The sequence below is a fragment of the Cricetulus griseus genome, chromosome 2 (genome assembly GCF_003668045.3).
Source record: "Cricetulus griseus strain 17A/GY chromosome 2, alternate assembly CriGri-PICRH-1.0, whole genome shotgun sequence".
NCBI classification, from domain to species: domain Eukaryota; kingdom Metazoa; phylum Chordata; class Mammalia; order Rodentia; family Cricetidae; genus Cricetulus; species Cricetulus griseus.
Genome location: NC_048595.1, coordinates 153,962,472 through 153,984,686, shown reverse-complemented (window position 1 = coordinate 153,984,686; position 22,215 = coordinate 153,962,472). Strand labels below are relative to the sequence as shown.

The window sequence follows — 22,215 nt, the reverse complement described above, 5'->3', positions numbered from 1 at the left end:
TGCAGCATAAACAAAGGTAACACACCTTTACACAGTTAAAGTAATATTATGAAGCATAAACAAATGTAACACACCTTTACATAGTTAAAGTAATATTCCACAACAATGGACTGTGATGTTTTAAAGTCTGCATCAGATTCTCAGCTCATATCTTCAGTGACTAGCAACAAGAGTAGCATCTATGATGCGTGTCTGTGTGAGTCTTGTATTTTCTTCCATGTTGTCACTGACAATGTTTAGCAAATGCCAACTTCATAGCACAGAACTCTGCCCCATGGAAGAAGAAGGGGCTACTTCATGGTGAGCTCAATCTAGAGCATTTCCACCCATGAACAGTTACCAGAGTAATGAGCATGTGTGCTACCTCTGATCTGGACCTAAAAGAATAGTAGAACTGTGTAGACTTAGTTCTCACTTGCAAAGTTTCTAACACTGGGAATAGAGAAGTTATCGCAAAGACTTCACTCAAGGCCACATAATTCATTTATTCTAACTGATGCATTTTCTAAGTCATTAAGTTGTCTATTGATTGTAATTATACAATGATGACACTACTGGAGTGACTGTTCTCTGGAATGGAAAGAAAGGACACTCACAAGAAGAATGTAGTTGCTCCTTGGTATCTGTAGGGCTATTCTCTAAGGACAACAGAACATCAGGGGTTCAGGTCCCCGATGTGAAATGGTACAGCATGTGTATCCAACACACACACACACACACACACACACACACACACACACACACACACACACACACACCTCCCTGTATACTTTAAGGTGTCTCCATGACTTATAATACCTACAATAGCACAAATATCACATAATAGCTGTACTGAATTGCCTAGGAAACAGTAACAAGAAACAGTTAATGAATTTTCATTACAAATGTGTTTTTAATGAATATTTCCATCAACAGTTGGCCTAAAAGATATATACAGAACCCACAAATGTGGAGTGGTGACTACACAGCATTTAGAGGATTATTGTATTCTAAGGTCATAACTCAGAAAGTGACTCCGAGCTTCTAGCAGGTAGTCAGAAAAAGGCATGGGGAGTGAAAATGCCATGCCAGAGTTAGTTAAACCACATTTTTTCTTTTTGCACGATAAGCCAGGCAAACTTGGTAAGGCTCTATGAGAACATCAACAGTGGTTTCCAGAAAGTATTGCTACCACAGATGTTACTGCAGGATAATCAAAAGAACACATCTGACTCGGGTAGAGAGTGTTTGTTTCTCTTGCTGATTCTATCATTTGAAGCTTTCAAAGCTGAAGGCTTTCATGATTAAGCACATATTATCCTCCTGGAAGATATTTCTTTTTTGGCAGATGAGATAATGGAACAGATCCACTACTTGTCAAGAGGAGTTACTATGTCATTAAAAAGCCTTTAGCACAATGTTTTTTCTATTTCCATGCTGGTTGAAAAGATTTGAATGCAGAAGCACAGATATAACAATAACAATACAAAACCTAAATTGTCCATGGAAAAGCTTAAACCAAGTTAAAATTTTCCATTTGCCAAATGTTCTTCAGGCAATTTAAATGTAATTCAAAACAGGCATTCAGTAGCCACAGATGTGTGTTGTATCAAACGGCCTTTGTCTTGGTTGCATACAACCAATTTCTTTCTGAAGATGATTGTAAAAATTACCTCCATTACCACAGAAGAAAGTATGCACAAATTCAATTATAAAATTTATACAATTAAGTTTTTTTTTCTTATTAACCCCAGAAAAGTATTTTTACCCATTTAACCACAAAGTTCTTAGTTATCGGGGCTCTTTCAAACCCGAGAACAGTCATAGAAAGGCCTTTTGCAATGCTAGGTGAGTTTGTTCCATTTGGGAGCTCTGAATTAAAGAAGTAGAAAGGAATCCTCCTTGGTTAGGAGAACATACAGAAGAGCTCCTTTGTTTATCAACGGGGAAGCTTTCACAACAATGTGTCCTCTAGAGAGCAAGAACAGGACACTGAGTATTTACCAAAGGACACCATGACAGATGCTGCCCCAGCCCCTGCGGGGCATTCTCTCCCCAACTACAGGTAACTCCATTTAGTGCCAAAATTTGTAGGACTAGCTGTGCAGTGGGTTTATTCACACTGGAATGACCCTATGGCAGCTGTGAGGGCTCATGAAAGCATCAACTGGCCAAGATCCACTGAATGTATTTTGGCATTTGAGACTTTGTCCTGTGGATAACTAGACACATTTTTACACATCAAAGATTCTTTTCTTAGTCTAGTTTGGTTTTATTCAAATGAAGCCCAGTATTAATGAGACCCTGTGGATCTCACTGGAGTGAATTTTGGTAACAGGACTGATGTGTGCATACATCCTAGGCTCCTGAGACTGGTTTCAGTACTAAAGTTGAACCCTTCCATGACCTTAGCATGCCACACAAACATTCTGCTATACACCCAGCTCCTGAGTGATATTTAATGCCCCTGTGTATGGTCTGTCTGAAAGAGTAGGGTATGCACAATACCACCAAGTCCTTAGGTTACAAGAGTCTACTTTAATGAGAACACTTACGTTTTAGGACTTTGTATTTGGTACTACAAGGAGATGGAGTTAAATTGATAAGGCTTTTTATAGACTAGACATAAACAAAGCAATTAAAAATCCCCAAACAAGAAAAGTTTACTGGTGGAATTGGTCATGTTTGTTTTTCTCACCTTTGTCCTGTTGTTTATTGTATGGTATAGTTCTTTTCTTTCTTTCTTTCCTTCTTTCTTTCTTTCTTTCTTTCTTTCTTTCTTTCTTTCTTTCTAGTCATGGATATACATGTACACACACACACACACACACACACACACACACACACACACACACACGCACACACACACATATATGTTTTCTAATTTTTAAAGTTTTTTTCAGTTGAAAATAGATTCTTCTCTCATACAATACATCCCAACTAGAGTTTTCCTTCCTTCTGTTCCTCCCAGATCACCTCCACTTCCAATCTCCCAGATTCACTCCTCTCCATTTCCTTGTCAGAAAAGAGCAGGCCTCCAAGGGACAACAGTCAAACAGGACAAAACAAGATATAATAAGAAAAGACAAAATCCCTTCTTTCCAGTAGGGCTGGACAAGGCAGGAGGAGAGGAGTACCAAGAGCAGGCAGAAGTCAGAGATATACCAGCTTCCATTGTTAGGAGTCCCATAAAAATACAAAGATAGCAGCTATAATATATACACAGAGGACCTAATACAGACCCATGCAGACTTCATGCTTGCTGCTTCAGTGTCTATGAGCCCATGTGAGCCCTGCTTAGTTGCTTAGTTGATGCAGTGGGCCATGTTTTTCTGGTGTCCTCCCTCCTGTCTGATACCTACAAACTTTCCTTCCTGTCTTCTGGGTTCCCTATTCTCTGAGGGGAGAGAACCAATGAAAACCTCCCATTTGGAGTTGTGGGTTTTGCTCCCTCTCCCTTCTGTTGCAGCTCTATGGGTATACCAGCATATCATTAGGAATCACTTCATAGATTTTTATTTTTTGCCAGTTGTGGTTGGTTATACCTCTAGTTTTTGGACTATCCAGCCTCTTGTTCCTGGCCATTCAGGTAGTGTAGGACATGACCTACTGAATGTATTTTGGCATAGTATGGGCCTCAAGTTAAAGCAAACATTGGCTGGCCTTTTCCACAAGTTCTGTGCTACCATTGCTCCAGTACATCTTGCAGGCAGGACAGATTATAGATGGATAGTTTTGTATCTGGGTTGATGTCTAGGTTTCTCTTTCCATAGCTTACAGAGTACTTTCTCGTGCCAATGAGTTTAGAAAGTAGAGGTGAAGGATCCAAGCCTGCACTTGCCCAACCTCTCTTTGTTCAATGAGCTGTGTGGGAGTTGTCCTCAGCAATGGGGTCCCCATGTCAGTTTTCAGAGAGTGAACTTCTGTCCTAGCATCAGCTTGTGTTGTTCAGGCATCTCCACAGGACCTCCTTGTAGTGGCATCTTGTGTGCCAGTGAACTTGTGTTGGTGGCCACATCATATGGGCATGACTTCAGGTATGCAGACATGACCCCTTATAAGGAAGAGGAGGGGCTGGCTCAATCTCCTGGGTTTCAGTGAGAGCATAGGAAGGGCATAGACTGCATCTTCTGGAGCAGGCAGACCACGGTGGTTATTATTGCTATTATTTGTGTATGTGCGCCCCTGAATAAATACCCATGTATCATCTTGGGTCTGGTAGACTTATTTAAACCCCACCTTCAATTGGCACCCACATGGGTTGATTCCCACAATCAGCTAGCATGGCTGGCTGGCTATGGCATTCCGTGACCCAGGGCCAACCATGCCAGCTTCTCTGCATTCACTAGGTCAGACCCGTGAGTCCCTTCTGCATTCCCTCAATTATTTCTGTAGTTTGACGCCTCTGGTTTGTTGATTATTTGCCGCACAGCTCTTTCGACCCTGCCTGGAATAGTACACACTCCCCTGAGTGATGTAGCTCTCTCCCAATGTGCTGAGTCACTGTCCTCCTTTTCCAATTTCCTGGAGCTGTTGCGAATTTTTCAGCCATCATTAGGCTCACCCTCTCCACAGCCAGAGTTCCAACTGGCCACCCAGCTCTGCTGGCCCTGCAAAGCCTGCTGCCTGTGCAGGTTGCTTCTTTCCTTTCTCTTTAACAAAAAATTCATTCGGTTTGGGTTTGTTGAGTGTTGCTTAGAAATTACAGATTGTAATACATTAGAGAAAAGTCAGACCTGAGCTTCTTTGCCCTGGATTATTTTTTTTTCAGTGGAACACCTGTAACACCTGTTGGGCAAACGTAGTTATTGCAACTTAAGGTCAATGAGGAAACCACCAAGCACCCAGACCTCAATCTTCCAGATTTTACTTGAGGCAAATTACTTCATATTTTGCAATTTAAGCTAATAAATAAGTAAATACATTCATACATAAAATTAACACCAATGGCAGATAATATTATAATAAAGAAACTAAAAAAAATCTTTTTGTTACTTCTATGGATGGGATTTTAGAAGAGGTATATGCCCTAACTGGAACATATTTACACTTAGTCATAGTTGCTATTAGCTTGATAATCCATATCATAAACTTAAAGAAATCATTTGATAAGAATGAGTAACTTACAGAAATCATATGGACTTTACAGATTGATATGAGAGTTTAATAAAAAGAATTCACACCAATGAAAATGGCAATCATGATTTGACATACAGAATTAAAAAATGCAACATAATATTGAAATGCTAACAGAAAAATTCTGTTCCATGTATAAGATTAATGACAAGCTTGCAAATAGAACATCATTTTTGGAAGGCAATCTATATGCCATCCAAATAATCTCCAAGGATGGGAATATTAAATCTCTAGAATCATATGTGAATGAGGAGAACAAGAAACTGACTGATGTAATGAAATTGTTGGAAGTTTTCACTTTCCAGGAAGTTTAAATGCTCTGAGAAAAAAATGGTGAATTGACTACAGGCCACAAAAACTTAATAAAACTGATACACCAGGAGCTAAGGTACACATGAAAGAAAATAAAACATCACCAATACCTTTCAGAGTCAGAGATGAATTACCAAAGGTCATATCATCATCATCATCATCATCATCATCACCTGCAATGGTCTATCTTGTTACTATTACTCAAAAGCTAGCAAATAATGAACACCCAGAGGTTTTACCAAATGCAAATGGGAGCCAATACATATGAAAGATTTAAAATGTATTAAGGAAGTGGTAGTTTCTTATGGCATGCATTCACATATGTGAGGCAGTAAAGTTAGGGGCTACAAGACATAGAATAACTCCAAAGGACTGGCTTCAGTAAGTCTCAGCTGTCCTAGAGCTTGGTCCACAGCTGCAGTGGAAGTCATATTGAAGAGCAGAGGCCAAATACCTTGAACATCAAAGCAGAATCAAAGGTTATGAGGCTTCCCAAGATCAAAGTCTTAGTGAGGGCCATAGTGCTGATAAAAATACTCAAGCTACAAACAATGAACATGTCTTGTCCCTATGCTGTACAGCAGCATTGGATGCTTGGGACAAGATTCAAGAGCCAGGGATCAGAAATTGAGTCATATACTAAGGTTATACAAGTCCCAAAAGAAGCCTTTCATGACTTTTCCAGATTGACTAAAGATGTACAAATAGGGTTAGCAGATCCAGAAGCTAGACAAGTACTCATTGAATGACTAGTTTTTGAAAATGCTAATTTAGAATGCAAAAAGGTGCTTGGGCCCTTAAAGATAAGATCAGCACCGATGGATGAATGGATCCTGCACACAGGCAATGTTGATTCTTTTGATCATAACACTGAGGTTTGGGTAGGAGAAGCAATCTCCAAAGATATGAGGAGACATCAAAACAACAAATGTTTTAATTGTGATAGAATAGGACATCTGAGAATAAATTTGTAGATTTGGCATTGTAGAAATAATGCTTCTTCTGGTAATAACCCAAATAGAAGGCCCCAACCTTCTGGATGATGTAGAAGATGCATCAAAGACCAACATTGGACCAATGGATATAGATCAACACCAGAAAAACAAGGTAGCCTTTACCATAGGGATATTCCTGGGGGTGGTCTCTTGAAGGCTCCCATGTTGAACATGGTCCAGTCATTCCCAGTTACTGTGGAGGATAATCCTCCCCAGGACAATTAGGAAATACAGTGCCTATTATAAAAAAAGCATACTCCTCTGAATGGTAGAATAGTTTTGGAAAATGAAGCAAAAAGTCATTGAGGAAACAAACAAACAAACAAACAAAAAACATATCTTTTGGCAGTTTTCTGTAAATGACCAAAAACCAAAACTAAGAGTACAGATAAATAAACTTATATTTGGAGTATTAGTGAACACAGGGGCAGATGTCAACATTATAACTCCAGAATCTTGGCATCCAAGTTGACCTCTGCAGAAGATAAATGTTCAAATTTTAGGGATTGGAACCCTATTTCAGGTAAAACAAAGCACAAGATGGGTTGAATGTATAGGGCCAGAAGGTCAAAGATGAAGGCTAAGTCCATGTGTGGTTAATATAGCAATAAATCTATGTTGTCATGATCTGTTGCAGCAATGGAATACTCAGATTAACATTCCTCCATTATTAGAAATGAATCATAAACTCATGTTTATGGAAAAACATTATAAGGCATTATATAAAACAGACACCAACAATCCAGACTGTAGAAAAACAAGTGTTGAACTCACAGAGGGACCAAAAGCCTCATCCTTAAAGTGGCTAACTGATGAATATTTCTGGTTAGCCTATGACTTCCAAGAAACTAGAGGCTCCAGAACAGCTGGTTCAGGAACAGCTAAATGCTGGGCATATTGAAGAATCAACCAGCCCTTGGAATTCTTCTGTATTTGTTATTAAAAAGCAATCTGAAAAATGGAGAATACTTACAGACCTGAGAGTCATCAACAAGGTAATTCAGTCAATGGGCTCTCTACAGCCTGGAATGCCTTTGCCTTCTCTGATACCTATAGAATGTCCTATAATAGCTATTGATTTAAAGAACTGTTTCTTCAGTATACCTTTACAAGAAAAAGATAGTGAAAAATTTGCCTTCATAGTGCCTACTTAGAAAAATTCTCAGCCAGTCAAGAGATATCAATGGAAGGTCCCCCCATAGGGAATGTTATTTTATTTATTTTTTATTTTATTTTTATTAGTTCAAAATCAGAACAAGCTTATTTCACATGTCAATCCCTTCTCTTTCTCCCTCCCCTCACAGTCACCCCTCCTACCCCACCCCAACCTACCCCCCACTCCATCCACCCTCTACTCCCCAGGCAGGGTAGGGCCCTCAATGGGGGTTCCACAAATTCCACCACATCATCCTGGGCTGGGCCTAGGACCTTCCCCCATGTGTACAGGGCAAGAGTGCATCCCTTCATGTGGAATGGGCTCTCAGAGTCTCTTCTTACATCAGGAAAAGTACTAATCCACTACCAGTGGCCTCCTAGAGAAGAGAGGCCTCCTCATTGACATCCATGTTCAGGGATCTGGATCAGTCCTGTACTGGCCTCCCAGACAGCATCTGGAGTTGATGTGTTCCCCCTTGTTCAGGCCAGCTGTTTCTGTGGGTTTCTCCAACATGGTACAGACCCCTTCTATCTTCATTCCTCCCTTTCTGCAACTAAGTTCCAGAGTTCAGTTCAGTGTGTATCTGTGGATGTCTGCCTCTGCTTCCATCAGCCACTGGATGAGGGATCTAGGATGGCATAAAAAGTAGTCATCAATCTCATTTTAGGGGAAGGGCATTTAGATTATCCTCTCCACCATTGCCTGGATTGTCAGTTTGTGTCATCCTTGTAGATCTCTGGAAGTCTCCCTTGTGCCAGATCTCGCCTCGGACCTATAGTGGCTCCCTCTAATATGGTATCTCTCATCCTGCTCTCCTCTATTCTTCCTCCAACCCAATATTTCTGCTCCTCCATTTCCTCCTCTCCTCTACTCTTCTCCTGCTCTCATTCTGGAAGCTCCCCCTTTCCTATCCTCATGCTCCCAATTAGCTCAGGAGTTCCTGCCCCTTCCAATTCCTGGGGTCCATGTATTTATCCCCTAGAGTACTTCATTTTTCCTAATTTCTTTGGTGAAGAGGATTATAGGCTGGTAATCTTTGCTCTATGTCTACAATTCATATATGAGTGAGTATATACCATGTTTGTCTTTTTGTTACTGGGTTACCTCACTCAGGATGGTTTCTTCTAGATCCATCCATTTGCCTGCAAATTTCAAGATTCCATTGCTTTTTTCTGCTGAGTAATACTCCATTGTATAAATGTACCACATTTTCTGTATCCATTATTCAGTTGAGGGGCATCTAGGTTGCTTCCAGGTTCTGGCTATTATAAACAATGCTGCTATGAGCATGGTTGAACATATGTCCTTGTTGTATGAACATGTACTATTTGGGTATATACCCAAGAGAGGAATGGTTAGATCTTGAGGTAAACTGATTCCCATTTTTCTGAGCAACTGCCATACTCATTTCCAGAGTGGTCTTACAAGTTTGCACTTCTACCAGCAATGGAGGAGTGTTCTTTTTTCTCCACATCCTCTCCAGCATAGATTGTCATTGGTATTTTTTATTTTAGTAATTCTGACAGTTGTGAGGTGGTATCTCAGAGTTATTTTGAGGTGCATTTCTCTGATGGCCAAGAATTTTGAGCACTTTCTGAAGTGTCTTTCAGCTATTTCGGATTCCTCTGTTGAGAATTCTCTATTTAGTTCTGCACCCCACTTTTTAATTTCATTGTTTGGTGTTTTGGTGGCTAGCTTCTTGAGTTCATTGTATGTTTTGGAAATGAGCCCTCTGTCCGATGTGGGGTTGGTGAGGATCTTTTCCCATTCTGTGGGCTGTCGTTCTGTCTTACTGACTATATCCTTTGCCTTAAAGACGCTTCTCAGTTTCAGGAGGTCCCATTTATTAATTGCAGATCTCAATGTCTGTGCTACTGGTGTAATGTTCAGGAAGCAGTCTCCTGTGCCTATTCATTTAAGGATATCTCCCACTTTGTCTTCTAGAAAATTCAGTGTGGCTGGATTTATGGTGACATCTTTGATCCATTTGCACTTAAGTTTTGTGCATGGTGACAGATGTGGATCTATCTGCAATCTTCTGCATGTCTGAATCCAGTTGTGCCAGCACCATTTGTTGAAGATGCTATCTTTCTTCTATCGTATAGATTTAGCATGCTCCCTTAGTGTTTGTAGGACCTTCTGGCTTTCAAAGTTTCCATTGAGAAGTCAGGATTGATTCTGATAGGTCTGCCTTTATATGTTACTTGGCCTTTTTCCTTTGATGCTTTTAATATTTTCTCTTTATTCTGTAGGTTTGTTCTTTTGATTATTATGTGTCGAGGGGGACTTCATTTTGTTGTCCAGTCTGTTTGGTGTTCTGTAAACTTCTTGTACTTTCATAGGCATATCCTTCCATAGGTTAGGGAAGTTTTCTTCTATGATTTTGTTGAATATGTTTTCTGTACCTTTGAGCTGTATTTCTTCACCTTCTTCTATACCTATTATTCTTAGGTTTGGCCTTTTCCCAGTGTCCCATATTTCCTGGATATTTTGTGTTAAGGATTTGTTGGACTTGAGATTTCTTTGGTCGACGATTGTATATCCTCTAGAGAGTCTTCAACAACTGAGATTTGCTCTTCCATCTCTTGTATTCTATTGGTTATATGCACATCTTTAGTTCCTGATCATTTATCCAGCCTTTCTATTCCAGCATCACCTCATTCCGTGTTTTCTTTATTGTTTCTATTTCAGCTTTCATGCCTTGAACTGTTTCGAGTGCTTCTTTCACTTGCTTGGCTGTTTTTTTCTTGGCTTTCTTTAGATTCTTTGAGAGATTTGTTAACTTCTTGAATTCTTTGGTTTGTCTTTTCCTCCATCTCATGTAATTTTTTGCTTGTTTTTTCTTCTATTTATTTAAGGAATTTTCGTGTTTCCTCTTTAAAGGACTGTATTATCTTCCTAAGGTAAATTTTGAGGTCCATCTCTTCTTCATGCTCTGTGTTGGGCTTTTCAGATCTGCCAGTGTCATATTGTTTTTTCTGTTGTTGAGTGTGTTCTTACTCTGTCTTCTTCCCATCCCTTCTGCCAGTGAGTGCAGGTGGCTCAGCTTCTGGTGGCAGTGGGATCGCAGAGGGTGGTGGGTGGACAAGGCTGAGGTGTGTCCAGACTCAGTGTGGACCTTCCTGAGGCTCGTGTACCCGAGGAGGTTAGGGCAGGGTGTAGAGAGGGGTGAGTTGTGTCTGGACTTAGGGTGGGCCTTCCCGGACTGGGGAGGTCCACTCTTGTCTGAGTGGGGTCAGGCAGAAGCGAGCAGGTGTTGATAGAGGAGGTTGGGGGTTGGGCAGAGCAGCGCCCAGAGTCACCTGAGGCTAGGGTACCTGCCGCTGGACAGAGGGCAGGGTGTAGATAGGGGTGAGGTGTGTCTAGACTCAGGTTGGGCCTTCCAGTCTGGGCTGGTCCACTCTTGTCCGGGGGTGGGGTGTTTCAGCCAGAAGTGATCAGGGGTTGATGGAAGAGGTTGGGGGGCAGGCAAAGCAGCCCCCAGACTCACCTGAGGCTAGGGTACCCGCCGCCGCTAGACCCCCCATAGGGAATGTTAAATAGCCTCACTCTATGCCAATATTTTGTGCAAAACCCATTGGAAATAATTCATATGAAGTTTCTCTCTCTCTCTCTCTCTCTCTCTCTCTCTCTCTCTCTCTCTCTCTCCCTTTCTTTCTTTCTTTCTTTCTTTCTTTCTTTCTTTCTTTCTTTCCTTCTTTTGTTTCTCAAGACAGGGTTTCTCTGTATTGCTTTGAAGGCTATCTTGGAACTCACTCTGGAGACCAGGGTGGCCTCAAACTCACAGAGATCTGTCTGCCTCTGCCTCCTGAGTGCTGGGATTATAGGCATGAACCACCAATGCCCAGCTCATGTATACAGTTTCTACAATCTGTAATTTACTATTATACGGATAATATTTTATTCATTGATTCTAAGGCAGAGATGTTAGAAAAAATGCTTGAGGAAGTAAAGAAAGTTTTACTTCACAGGGGATTACAAATTATTCCAGAAAAAATACAGAGATCAGATTATCTTTCTATCTTTCTTTCTTTCTTCTTCTTCTTTTTTTTTTTTTCCGAGACAAGGTTTCTCTGTGTAGCTTTGGAGCCTATCCTAGCACTCACTCTGGAGACCAGGCTGGCCTCGAACTCACAGAGATCCGTCTGCCTCTGCCTCCCAAGTGCTGGGATTAAAGGCGTGCGCCACCAACACCTGGCTCAGAGATCAGATTCTTATACTGTCATCTTCCCATTCTTTCTTCCAGTGGGTGCAGGTAGAGTCTCTACCTCTTCTGGTGAGTACAGTTCCAAGGCTCTCTCCTGGTGGATGCAGATATGTTCAAGACTCTGATGGCTGCAGTAGTTGGATGGTTTGGTCTGCCCCCAGGTCTCTCTTCTGTTGAGTGCAGGCATGTCTAAGACTCTCCCCGTGGGTGCAACTGGGTCTGAGACTGCAATGATGGTAGTCTCTGGATGGTTTGGTCTGCTGGTGTGGCACTACTACATGCACAGTCCCCAAGTCAGGAGACACAAAGGAGGGGGAGAGGAAGGTGGACCAGAGGAGGTCCCACACTCACCTCTCCTGGTGGGTGCAGGTGGGTCTAAGACTGTGATGGCAGCAGATTCTGGATTGTTTTTTCACAGAGAGTAGATTCTATTAGTTACTTGGGATATAAAATAGGTCTACAGAAAATTAGACCACAAAAAGTACAGATCAGAAGAGATCCATATCAGACTTTTTATGATCTTCAAAAATTGCTAGGAGAGATTTCACAGCTATAAACTATTATTGTAGTAGAAGGATTTGATCTAAAAAGTTTGAAAAAGACACTAAAAGGGGACAAGGACTTAAATAGTGCAAAAATATTATCAGCTGAAGCTTAAAAGGAATTTGAATGGGTAGAAAAGAGTATACAAGAAGCACATGTGCATCGTGTGGATCCAAAGCTCAACTGCATTCTGGTTATATTACCATCTAGGGAACACCCTTCAGGGATTTTGATGCAGAGGGAAGATATCATTTTGTAATGGATATTTCTACAACATAAACAGAATAAAAAATTAAAAACATATATAGAAAATATTTCTGATTTTATTTTAAAAGGAAAATTAAGACCTCAACAACTGATAGGAATCAACCAAGTGGAAATTATAGTACCTTTAACTAATGAGGAGATTTCCTCCTTATGGAAAGATAATGAATTCTGGCAAAGAGCTTGCAGTATTTTTTGGAAATGCTAGCAACAATGATCCGAAAAGTGAGAGAATAAAATTCATAAAGAAAACTATTTGGAGCCTTCCGTGCACTGTAAGGAAAAGACCAATCTGTGGAGTCCCTACATTGTACATTGATGCAATCAAATCAGGTTAGGCAGGATATAAATCAGGAGATATAAGTAAAGTGGTTCAAAGCCCTTATAACTTGTTGCAAAAGGGAGAATTATATGCTATCCCTATGGTACTTACAGAGTTTACAGAACCTCTCAATATAGTTACTGACTCTCAGTATATGGAGATAATTGTCTCACACATTGAAATTACTGAATTTATTCCTGATGATACAGAATTAACTTCATTGTTTATAAAATTACAAAACATAATTATCAATAGGAATCATCCCGTGTATATAACACACATCATATACCATATGGATCTGCCAGGTCCTCTAGCAAAAGGTAATGGTGAAATTGATCAGTTATTGATAGGAAGTGAGCTGGAGGCCTCAGAATTTCATAAAAAATCATGTAAATTGCAAAGATTTTTAAAAAGGATTTTTCCATCACATGGCAACAAGCTAAGGAATTATTTTTTAAATTGCCCTACTTGTTCTTTCTATAACCAGCAGGAAGTAACCCTAAAGGTATACATAGAAATGAAATTTGGCAAATGGATGTGTTTCACTTTGCAGAATTTGGAAAATTACAATATATACACCATACATTAGACACATTTTCAGGATTTCGTTGGGCCACTGCTTTGAGCTGGTATTACACACCTATAGGAAATAATGACTATACCTGAACAAATGAAAACTGACAATACTCCAAAATATGTCTTCAGTAAATTGAAACAGTTTTTTAAATATTATAACATAAATCATATTATAGGTATACCACACAATCCTATAGGACAAGCTGTTGTTGAGACATCTAATTGCACCTTAAAGGAAATCAGGCAGGTAGAATTAAGATCTCACAAAAAGATTGCATAATACTTTACTAATCTTGAATCTTCTTAATGCTAATGAGACAGGAAAAACAGCCAAAGAAAGACATTGGACTATAGAAAAAGCTTCTGAGCTAAATCATCCAGAGTACTTCAAGGAAGTGTTGATCTCAGAATGGAAAATAGGATATGTTCTAAGTTGGGGAAGGGGTTTCGCTTTTGTATCTACAGGAGAAGAAAAGCTATGGATACCATCAAAGCTAATCAAGATGCAATTTGAACAGGAGAAACTCTTGATGAGGAGAAATAATAGGTCATTCACCAAGGTAAATGACACAAATTCTAAAGAAACCTCATGAAGGGTTCTGTTCTTGCCTTTGCAGGAAAACAGAATATACCCATCTTCAAGAATCCAAAAGACATTGGATATGCAGAGGCCTAAAGAAGAAAGGATAACTATCCAGAAAGAATCACCAATCAAAGAAGAATCTGAATTATGGTGCCAATATCTATACAGGGTAAAAATCTCACTACCTAAACACCTATGTCTCTTTACTTCCCAGTACAGTAGTAGTCGCAATTCCCATAAAAATCAAAGTTGGCTTTGGAGTTGGACTGTGCCTCTCCTTCTGTAAATCCAAGCATGCTGTTAAAAGAAACATTCAGAGTTTCTATCTCATATCAGAAGAGACAACTGGTGTGAGACAGAAGAAAACAAAAATCTAGGGACTATTGTCAAAACTCTGTTATCTCTCAAAAAAACCCCCAATTTTCCTCATACTTATTTTCATCCTTATTCATACCGTTTTTTCCCTGTATACATACTTATAAAATTTAAATTTTCCATTTTGATATTAATGTTTAAGTCTTCCACAGAAGACTAACAGAAATATCTGGTCTCTAGAAAGAAGACCCCCATGTCACTGATTTCACTTGATTCAACATGATATCTTTGAACTAGTAAACACCATTGAAGAATCAGTTTTTGCAGACAGAGTTTCTGTCCAGTCCAGTCCTGTAGCCATTTAGTCTCAAATAACCACATAGAGACTTATATTAATTATAAACTGTTTGGCCAATGGCTCAGGCTTCTCACTAGTTAGTTCTCTTTTAATTATCAACCCATTTCTGTTAATCTATGTGTTTCCATGTGGTCTTGGCTTACTGGAGAATATCCCAGCATCCTACTTTCCAAGTGGTTATATGGAGTCTCCTGGTGACTCACTTACTGCATTCCTCTTCCTAGAATTCTCCTAGTCTGGTAGCTCTGTGTATACTTTCTGCCTGGCTCCTGGCCAATCAGCACTTTATTAAACCAATAAGAGAAACATATATTCACAGCATACAGAAGGACATCTCCCCATCATCTCCTTGTTTTCTGTCTAAATAAAAAGAAAGTTTTTAACCTTAATGTAATAAAATTATATATAACAAAACAGTTATCAGGCCAGAACTATAGTTAACAATATTTAGTCCATTTACATTTGGCAAAATTTAAAGAAAATATTTTATCATCTATCCTATCTTTGTGAGTCTAAAGTTTTATATGTAACTTAACTTTAATCACAATTAAGGAAAACCATAACCATAACTGTCTTCTGTCTTCAACTCTATCAGATATCTCAGGAGGGCAATATATAAACTGTAGTATTCACAAAGACATCTCGCTGCCTGGACAGTCACCCAGAGTTCCTCTGTAATGTTGGAGCATCCATCTTTAACCAATAGGCCCATAATGTCTGGCAGACTTATCAGTGAAGCAGGAAATTTGAAACTGTTCCACCTGTATTGCAACTTTGTCATGTGTTTTCTCTGTGTCATGCAAATATGTGGCAGACTCTTCCATGAATCAATGACCCTAAAGGACTGTCCCATCTTGTTTTGGCAATTTCAGCAGTCACTTTCCTGTGGATACTGAATGTTCAGTTTAGACAGCCTACTGAGAGCAGTCAAGGTGAGGGTAATTTTTTGCCCAGTGGCTAATTTTGCCATAAAGAAAGTAAACTCCATGTGGAGTTTCTTTGATGCTCATCACATTCTCCAATGTAGATCGGTGCTGCTGGGAGCAGACATGTCTCATTGTCATGAAAAGCCCTAATAAACCATTTCAATTGCCATATTCTGAAGGTCTTTGGAAGGTTTTGGAGACTATCTATTCATTTTAAATATATCTCTGTATATCCAGAAAAACCTAAATAACATAACTGTAAGTTTCACTATTATAGGTTACTATCTATAATCTGTAGTTTACTTATACATTACATTTTAAAATGAGCTGTATGAAACAGTATCTAAACAAGAGTAGCAATATACTTATTACAAAATTGACCTTAAAATTGTGTCAATAAACCAAAATCCATACCAATGAAAAATATTCATTTCTGTAACATATTCCTTTTTTTCTTTATAAAGAGATTGACTGTGATCATTAACCATTTACAACCAATCCTGTTTAAATTAAAACAAGCATTTATAAACAACATTTGGGAATTTTGTTGCAGTTCTCTTTAAACTGCTTCCTGTTGTTTGGAGGTGCTATCAATCCCAAAGGGATCCTGAGAAAACCCAGTACCCTGGCCAAATCCTGGCTGTAGTAGTCTGTGTGGATGCATGGTCTCAGCTGTTTTAGATGTTGGATCACCTGGGCCACTGCTTTAGGGGTTTTGCTTGGTCAAACCATAATTAGTCTGGAAGGAATCCTCAGCTTTTCATCTAGAGAGTCACAGCTAATATCCTCTCTTATCTCAGCTAGAACATATTAGGTACAAGACTTGGACCTTCCAGAATAGGACAGATGTTGGAGTAATCTCTGTTATATGCCATTACATTGGGACTGGACATTTAGTATGAGTTTCTTGCTTAATGTTGCTCTTGCTGGTTGTAGGTCTAAATTTGTGTATGTTTTTCCCTTTCTTTTCCTGGACTATTCTGGATATTTTTTATCATTTTATATAGGTTTTGTATCAAGAGATTAAAAATCTCTTATTTAGACAAAAATGGGAAATGTAGTGGCATCTTGCTTTGCCAGTGAACAAAGGTGGTGCCACACCCTATGGGCATGGCCTCAGGTGTTCAGATGTGACCCCTTATAAGATAGAGGAGGGGCTGGCTCACTCTCTTGGGTTATGGTGATAGCATCAGAAGGACAGAGACTGCATCTTCTGGACCAGGAAGACCTTGGCAGTTATTTACTATCATTTGTGTAAGTTCTTCCCTAAATAAATTCCTATTTATCATTTATATTGGGTCTGGTGTACTCATTTAAACTCTGGTTTCACCTCCTCAGCAACAACTCAACCGAATATAACCCTGTACCACCACTGGAAGCCTTGACCGACTAAAAAATATGGCCATTTCAGACTCTATCCTCCATTAGAAGGAGTCTCCATTAGGGTCACCCTCATAGATTCTAGAAAGTTTCCACTGCACTAGCTGTCCACACTACCTCCGAAAAGACCCCTAAATTCAGCTCTCTTTCTCTACACTCTCTCCTTCCACCCCCTACTTGATTACTCTCTCTCTTGTCCCCACCTGCCCCCAGTCTACCTGCATAATCTGTTGTTCTGTTTCTACAACTGTTCAATACCTGAAAATGGAAATATGGTATACATCTTGACTCGTGGTAAAGATTAAATAAGTATCTAATATTGTACACAATGAATGAACCTGCCTATTTTCCCTTTAATACTTCATACTTCAAAATGTTTGTGTGATCTAGGCCTGGTATTGTAAACCTACAATGCCAGTTCTTGGAAAGGCTGACACAAGAGGATTGTGAGTTGAATGTCTGTTTGGGCTACAGAGTGAGTTCAAGGCCATTGATAATTTTTCAAGATCTTGATTAATAATAATAATAATATTTTAAAAGAAATGGGGTGTAGCTCATTGGTAGAGTTTCCATGTAGCCTTTGTGAGAGTCCAGGTTCAACCCCCACTACAATAAAAAAGGAAAAAAGTGACTATCAGGCACTTGTATAGCCTTAGTCAGTCTTTCTGTCCCCAAGTCCTGTGATTTGAAAGAAAAAATGAGAAGCTAAACTTGTTTGCTCTTCAGTTGTTGTTTGTGAGAAATTTCACTAGAAAATGTAAGAATGTGACTTTGCCATCAAGTTTTCTCCCACCAGAGGAAGAGTTAAGGAAAGCAATCTTGTAATTGTGCTAGGCAGGGCTTTAAGGAGAGAAAGCTTCATCCCTCCAAAGTGTTTTGAAGTAGGGACATATTGTTGATTTGCTCCACATTGAACAAGTAGTATAAACAAGCAGACTCCTGCCTTTTGTCATATGTCAGGCACTCTGTCCTCTATAAGAATAGAAACTTCATTGGAAAACACATCTGGTTTCTGAGCTCAGGCCTGTCCATCAACAAAACAGATGATCTGAAAGCACCGGAAGGTGGGGCCCTGAACTGGGCTACAGGCATTTCTCCAGCCTATTGTTGCTGAGTAAAAGCAGACTAGTTTCTGTGAATGGGGGAAAAAATAACCAGTTCTGGAAGAGAAAGCCACATGAAGAACTGCTATGGAAGGTTAAACATGTGATGCTGAACTGAAGACTGGAAAAGCAGTGAATGTAGCAATAGGGGAGGGCTTATTGGAGAGAACATTTTGGAATGGGAATAGGGTATAAAAAGGCTAAGATCCCCATCAGGAGAAGTGCATGCTGACCGTCCTCTACCATGCCTCTATGCTGGCACACGGTCCTGAAAGAGGGTGCAGGCAGCGTGTTCTCACCCTCTATGAGGAAAAGGGTTCAGACTGACATCTTTTATTCATGAAGTACTATTTCTGAAAAGCTAAAAGTAACCTTCAGGGTCTTATCAATTTTAAAAAGACAAATCTTTTCTGTAGAGTTTTGGAAGCTGATGGGAATACTCAAAATTTTAAATATTTGTTTTTGTACAAAAAAAGTGATTGCTTTCCAGTATGACTGCTAGTTTTTTTTTCTTCCTTGATACGTAAGAAATTATTCAAAGACCAAAGTAATTACTACACCTGGGATTATAAATTATTAAAACACATTCAAACTTGATCTCTCCTCTATTTTAAGCATAAATTAGAGGCACTTTACAGTTCTGTGAAAGGGAAAGAAAGTCTCCATTTAGACGAGGCCAACACATTTGCTCAATCTGATTCAGTGAGGGAAAAAGAAGTCAAAAGTAACATTAAAACGCATACAGGTACACTGACAAAAGAAAAAGAAAAGGAAAACATGTTTTCTAATGTTCACTTTGTGAGCTTTACCTACTTACTTCCTCATTTTGTGGAAAAAAAGTATTCATCTTCCCATCTTACAAAGGAGAAAACTGGGACTTTGGAAGTTTCTGAGGCTCAGAACAACAGGGTGTTCTGGATATGGTGGCACATGCCTTTAATCCTAGAATTCAGGAGACAGAGGCAGAAGGATCTCTAAGAGCTCAAGGCTATCCTGGTCTACAGAGCAAGTTCCAGGACAGCTAAGGCTGCACAGAAAACAAAACAAAACAAAACAAAACAAAACAAAACAAAACAATAGAACAGGAAGTAATGATGGAGTGCAGGAAGATATCAGGGCTTTCTGATTCATTAACTATGTGTTTTTTCTTTTGAAAACCTGTTATTGTTTTATTTTAAGTGTTTGTGTGTTTTGCCTACATACCTGGCTGTGTACCACCTGACTGTCCTCAGAGGCCAGAAGAAGGCAATGGATCCCCTAGAAATGGAGTTATAGATGTTTGTAAGCCTCCATGTGGGTTCTGGAATTTGAATCTAGGTCTTTTTGAAGAGCAGCTGGAAGACAGAAGTTTCTGTCCCACCTGATTCTGCAGTTGCCTTGCCCCAAATAAACACACAGACACTGTTTTAACTATAAAACTATTGTCTGAAGGCTAGGACTTCTTACTGGCTAGCTCTCTCTTAATTATTAACTCATAACTATTAATCTACGTATTTTATATGGTCTTGGTTTACTGGAGAATGTCTGGACTCATTACTCCTTTGGCAGCTACATGGCATCCTTCTCTGGCCTCTCCTGCCTCCTCACAAGGTGGGACAGAAATCTCCATCTCCATCAGTCACTATTCTTAGTCTTGAGCCATCTTTCTAGCTCAATATCCAGGACTTATGGTTTGATGAATCCTTCCCTAAAGATCAACTCAAATACTCACCCACACTCTAACAATTGCTGCTGTGAAAATTGTATGTCTCAGGGCAGAAATGGAAGCTCAACATGGTGTGTGCATGACTACCTGGCAGACTGCAATGTGACTTTTAGTATTTCTCCATGATTCTTGCTATAGTATCACACTTAGCAGCTTAGAAGTCAAAAGAGAAACCAGGTCATGTTTTTGTTTAGGTCAGAGTTTCATCTTAGCTACCAGACTTTTCACTTGGTAGATGCAAAGTTGGTTTTGAGGAGAAGCCTGCAGTCAGATGTGATCATGGGATAGACTCTCCAACTTTCTTAAAGGTGGTTGGTACCTAAGGCACTAAAGATGACTTTGAAGGGAAAGATGCAGCTAGCTGGGTGCCTGGACATTTTTCTATGACCATGTGCAAAGCTGCATGCAGGGGCTTCTGGCAATCACAACACTCTGTAGTGTCCAGAGCTCCTGGAGTTTTCTTGTGGTTCACATGGGTAAAGGCACATCACGTGATGTGTTAGCACATGATGCTTGTCTTGTGGTTCCCTGGCTAAAGGTAAAGCCATGTGTTAGCACGTGATGCTTCAGTCTGTGATAACATCTCAGTTCCATAGCATTACTACTCACTTGTTTGTGGTGATGTTGATGTTAAAGGAGTCACAGTGCAGCCAATAATAAAAGCAGGAACTCACAATCACATAAATAACACTTGGTATATAAATGACTAAGTCACTGGTTAATGAATTTATTATACTATTTTTTATTGACTGTTTTGTTAGAGCATATTCCTACTCATAAAAATGTTTACTCTATGGCAGTACCAGGTGACAGCTGATATTGTTATTCTCTTTACCACAGACTCATGAATGCATCAGGAGACTTGGCCAGTGACAGACCTATGCCATGCAGGCTTGGGTAAGTGCCCACTATGCTGTTCGCAGGAACTCACCTAATCACATATGTCTCAGAACATACCCTCACCATTAAGTGTCATACAACTGTATTTTGACAAATTAGATAAAGTGTTCAGGACATCTAAGATGTGAGAAACTGGAGACTGGTGATACAAAGAATAAACTGGGTCTGTCATTAGGACTTCAGAATTCAAGGTCAGCCAGACTAACATCAGTTGTTCTATCGATTCTTCCTAAAAAGAGTGTCTGTGTGCATTAAGACGGTGTGGATTTGTTGTTTTTCAGATGTATTCATATTTCTCTGAAGAGCATTTGGAGTGTTTGGACATTGTGGTCAGTCCCTAGAGTTTAGACTTCACAGTTTCTCCTGCCTAGTACAAAAATGAAAAAAATCTAACAATGAATTCTACCTTAAGTTACTTAGGCTTCCCTGGCATTATATTCTTTACTTGTAGAGTGGAAATGGTAAGCATGCCCTCACACGTTATTGTTCCAGAGTAAGTAGTTCAGTAAGATGGCACAGTGGTAAAGGTCTTCCTGCAAAGCCTGGCAATGTGAGTTCATTTCCCCAGGACTCACATGATGGAAAAAAAGAACTGACTCCCAAAAGTTATCGTTTGACCTCCACATGTGTACTTTGGCATGTGTGTGTGTGTTCAAACATACATGCACACACATGCATACAAAGTAAATAAAAATGTAAGACAAATCTAGAACTAAATAACAGTTCACATGTAAAGGTGCTTTGCACATTGCTATAATATTTACTACAGAGTAGAAATGCAAAGAAAATTGTTATTTATTTTATTGTTTTCTGTGTATGAATGTTTTGCTTTCATGTTTTATGTATACCTTGTTTTGTGCCTGGTGGTCAGGAGAGGAGTCAGGACCCTTGGGACTGTAGTTAAGCTGGTTGAGAGCCACCACATGGATGCTAGAAACCCAACCTGGGTCCTCTGCAAGAACATCAAATACTCTTAATCTCTCCACCTCCAACATCATTTTTATTAACAATAGCAAATGAAGTGTGACCATTAAAAGTGACTCTTAGGCATGTGGTCAACTTTGGTAAAAATGATCTAGTCTATGAAGCTGGGCTATCTGGTGTTGTCCTTATTTAAGGACCCAGGTTAGGAAACCCAGAGAACAAGGAAGGTTGTGTGTTGTGGTTCTTCTGAGAGCTAACAGTGGGTTGTATTAGCTAGGATTTTATATGAGAAGTCTAGGCTGTCCTTTTTGGTATCCTTCAACAAATGTACTGAGTCTAGTTTTAAAGCCTGCTTTGTTTGTTTACCTTTCTCTGTTTTGGAATAAGTTGGTCATCATAAAAAGATCAGAGGTAAACAGTTTAAGCTTTTTTTTTTTTTTTTTTGTACATTTTTCACACAGGGACCTTAACTGACCTCAGATTTGGAGCTTAAGTTTCCTTTTCCCACTTGACACCACCTTAATCATACAA

The 22,215-nt window shown here is 39.5% G+C and overlaps 1 long non-coding RNA gene across 1 annotated transcript in view; it reads left to right on the top strand.

Annotated features, from left to right (window-relative positions):
* Nucleotides 1-20,818, top strand: part of LOC103163355 — a 44,267-nt gene extending 23,449 nt beyond the window's left edge. The window contains exons 2-3 of the long non-coding RNA XR_003481903.2: nucleotides 14,108-14,242; nucleotides 20,701-20,818. This is a non-coding gene — a long non-coding RNA (uncharacterized LOC103163355). The remainder of the gene's footprint in view (nucleotides 1-14,107; nucleotides 14,243-20,700) is intronic.
* The last annotated feature ends 1,397 nt before the right edge of the window (nucleotides 20,819-22,215 follow it).